We start from the raw sequence: 4,562 nt of genomic DNA, 5'->3' as shown, positions 1-4,562 counted from the left end.
AAGACTGTCATCTGAGATGATTTCTAAATTACATGCCAAGACCTACAGGGTTTCCTAATGGTCCAGATCGCATCCCTCCTCTCTCTTCCCAGCCTCACAAACGCAATCATGCTAACAGCCCATGGTTGCAGAGCTTGGCCCTGTGCTAAAGCCCCACTGAATGCCTGCCCCAAGGATGAACTCATTTAATCCTAACAGTTCCACTTTACAGATAAGGAGAAGTTAAGAAGCCCAAGGGCATACAGCTAACAGGAGACAAAAAAACCAGACATGCTGGTTTCAGAAGTTGGTTTTGTGCTCACCATATGTCGCAATATGCTGCAGTGGCCATTAGGATAAAAAAGTATCTATCCTTGATGTTATGGAACAGAGAAGAGACTGTGGGTAGTCAGGAATTCAGCAACAGTATTTGGAGGGGAGATTCAGACCTGTATAGACTTGCTCATAGATGGAACCACAGGAAAATACTAACTAAACCTGCAAAGTAGAAGTGAAAGGAAACGTGCCACAGAGGCTGGAGAGATGGCTCGGTCATTCCAAGCACTGTCTCCTACCCTGATAGAGGACCAAAGTTTGGTTCCCAGCACCCACATGTTGGCTCACAAGCACCTGAACTACATCTTTTTTTTTTTTAAACGTTAAAGAAAATAACACAATGAGATAATAGTTTTAAAATGATGTTAAGATATTCTAAATAGGCCAATAATTTAAACTTAATAGTACATAAAAGAGAAGCTAATATATACGCTCAAATCAGCCTAAGGATAAAATAAATCACACGAAATTTTATGAGGAAACCGTTAAACATGAAGAAGACATTTAACTGGGACCCGTGAGTCGGCTCCGAGGGCGAAGGCGCTTGTTGCCAAGCCTGGCAACCCGTCTGCTCCCCAGAACCCACAGAGTGAGAAGGAGAGAACGGTTCCCTCAGACTGTCCTTTAACAGCCACAAAACACTGGATCGTGTCCCCACTCCTTACAAAAGAAACAAATAAATGTAAAAAAAAATAGAGACAAGACAATACAAAAAAAATTCCCTTAACATATAACAAGTTTCTAAAGTCATAAAAAAAAAATGACCATTGGTCATAGAAAAATGGGCAAAGAAATGAAATCCCCAAAGTAAGTAGACCAAAGTGCTGGACCGGCAGGATGGCTCAATGGGGAAAGCCGTTTGCGGCCAGGCCTGACCACCTGAGCTTGGTCCCTGAGGACCCATCTGGCAGAAGGCAAGAACCAGCTTTTGCAAGTTGCTCAAGGACGTCCATTAGGACATTGTGGCGCCACGATTCACACACATGTATTTGCATATATAGAAAATAAATAAATAAATAAATAAATAAATAAATAAATAAATAAATGTAATTTTAAAAATAGACCAAGACATGGAGAGAAAAGGAAAACAAGGAGGAGAGGGAAGGGGAGGAAATTACACATTCTTTTTTTTTTTTTTTTTTTTTTACAGATTTATTTATTATGTATATAGTGTTCTGCCTGTGTGCCAGATCTCATTACAGATGGTTGTGAGCCACCATGTGGTTGCTGGGAATTGAACTTAGGACCTCTGGAAGAGCAGCCAGTGCTCTTACCTCTGAGCCATCTCTCCAGCCCTGAAGTTACATATTCTTAAACACTATGAAGGATTGAACTCCCTTCACTAGAAAATACAGAATCTAAAATGACATTACATTTCATAAAATTCCTGGAGTACAAAGAGGTTGACAATCTACTTCCTTTGACAGAGTATGGAGCAGTAGGAAGTGTGCTAATGAGTAAGATGTCTGCCCTGAACAGGAGAGATGGCTCAGGGGTTAAGAGCACAGGCTGCTCTTTCAAAGGTCCTGAGTTCAATTCCCAGCAGCCACATGATGGTATACAACCATCTATAGTGGTATCTGATGTCCTCTTCTGGAATAAAGCATACATGCAGATAGTGCACTCATACATAAAATAAATAAGTAAATAAATAAATAAATAGATGGATGGATGGATGGATGGGTGAATAAATAGATAAATAAATTTAAAAAAAAGAAAAGATGTCTGTCCTGGATGTTTTACAGTCTCTGTGAAAATTACATGCACACAGACACTTTACCTAACAAGCCTTCCTATGGAGTCTACCCAACAGACTCACATGTAAGATGACGCATGTATATTAAGCCATTCTACCCATTAAATTCTTCTTTTTGTTGTTGTTTTTCGAGTGTAACCCGGGCTGTCCTGGAACTCACTCTGTAGACCAGGCTGGCCTCAAACAGAGAGATCTGCCTGCCTCTGCCTCCTGAGTGCTGGGATTAAAGGTGTACACCACCACTGCCTGGCTTAAAAATGGTTTCTTAAGTACATCGAAGACTCCAAGGTACTGGCCGTAAATTATTTCTCATCTACAAAACAGAATTTTTTGTAGTCAATACAAAAAGTGAGATAGGTCTCAGTTGCCATGTATAAAGGTGATTGCTACCAAGCCTGATGATCTGACTTTGATCCTTGGGACCCCCGTGGTAGAAGGAGAGAACTGACTCTCACAAGTTGTTGTGTGACCTCCACAAACTAAATAAATACATACACACAATAAATAAGTAAATAAAGTGAGGATGTAAAAGAAGCAAATAAAAATTTTGAATGAGATAGCTCTCAGTGTTTTGTGTTAGATATTATAAATATTATGCAAAAAGCAGTACAACTTACAATGTATACAGTATATTCACATTTGAGTACATGTGTATATTGAGTACACACACACACACACACACACACACACACACACACACACACACAAAGCATTTAATACAAATTGCTGTAGATGCATCCAAGATCATCAGCTCAGTGTATAAAAAATACAAATTCCTGTGTTTCCTGCTTTACATCCTACATTTCTCCATTCCTCCTCCACACTCTTCATCCTGGAGCTTATTCCTTTATATGATTCTGTAACCAGTCTTTCTCTGTCCCTCCTGCCAGCTCCCAAATAACTGCACGGAGACTTCTTATTAATCATTAATGCTTGGCCTTAGCTTAGGCTTGCTCCTAAGTAGTTCTTATAACAAATTAACCCATATCTTTTAATCTACAGTCTTTTACGTGACTTGGTTATCTTTACTCTGCACCCTGTTTCCTCTGTGTCTGGCTGGCACCTCTGCCTTTCTTCTTCCCTGAGGTCTCTCTGTCCACAGAAGTTCCGCCTAACCTCTTCCTGCCTAGCTATTGGCCATTTAGCTTTTATTTAAACCAATCATAGTGACACATCTTCTCACAGTCTAAAGGAATATTCCAAAACATGATGGCCATAACAGTTAAGTAGTTACATATGCAGACCATGGCTAGTAAGAAAAAGATGGGGCTCTTGCCCCAATTGGACTGCAGCAATGAACTCTTCCCAGTGGCCCTCTAGTGGACATCCCCTTGTGGACCATTGGGCCTGCTCCCTCTTAAATTCACTGCAACAGTAGAAAAATTACCAAAAGAACCAGACCAGTAGGTTTCAACCTGGGGTGGGTTTTGTTTTTGTGTTTGTTTGTTTTGTTTGCTTTTCTTTGGCTTTTGTCCTTTCTGGAGAATGATCAGCAGCAGCTGGAGATCCCCGCAGTTGTTACATCTTGGGGAAAGGGTGTGCCTGGCATCTGCTGAGCAGTGCCTACATCCAAAATAACTCACTGACATAGACTCGTCTTTGGTGAGCAACTCCTGCTGGGACACCATCCACTGTGACTAGGAATACCTTGACTGGCATAAGGTCAATTTTCTACATCCATATTTTCATACACACTTTCCTTTCTAACTTCCTGACCTGGATCCTGTGTCTCCCTCTGAGACCCTGGTAAGGGCGCTATGAGAGGACTCCATGGTTCAAATAAAAGAGGAGGAGATTCTCAAAAGCCGAGAATTGTGTGTTGCTGGGAGAAAGCTGAGTTTATCATTACAATACAGAGATGAGAAAATAGAAAGAAATGCTGAAATCTGCTGATTTACTAGATGTGAAGGAGCAACCTAGCACTTGGAAGGATTCCAAGAGAAGCCAGACTGTGTTTTCTAAATGTAGCTCCTGACACAAACAGATTTGTGCTAATCTCAATGTTGGTCCCAGATACTTCTTATGGCAGTGGGTAACGGTTAATGTTCAAAGTGCTGAAAATATGAATGTGAGCGCTCAGCAGTAAAAGGGCCGTCTGTACCACACCCCCACCTCACCATAGCTCATGGAACATCAGGGAAGAGGGGTGAGCAGAATTAAGAGCCAGTCGATAGATTGGGACGATTGCTATGAAATGTTGTCCCCTGGACAGGACATGGCTGTTTCATACATATACTCACAGCAGCTATGGTTACCTGCACAAGACCAAGCCACTTTAAAATTCAAGCTTAGAGGATGGAGGGGCTCCCAAGGTCCCACCTCTAGCCAAGGAGCTCTTGGTAGTTGGTGGCTGTTGGGAGGAGGGAGACTTATTTTCTTTGGGGAGGTTTCAGATCCCTGCCCCCCCCAGGTTGTCTGAGCTACCTATGAATTTACAGTGAGACCTTATTTAAAAAAATAAGAAAATTAAAAAATACATTGTTCTGCCCAT

The sequence above is a fragment of the Peromyscus leucopus genome, chromosome 6 (assembly GCF_004664715.2).
Source record: "Peromyscus leucopus breed LL Stock chromosome 6, UCI_PerLeu_2.1, whole genome shotgun sequence".
Taxonomy (NCBI): Eukaryota; Metazoa; Chordata; class Mammalia; order Rodentia; family Cricetidae; genus Peromyscus; species Peromyscus leucopus.
This window is presented reverse-complemented; position numbering follows the sequence as displayed.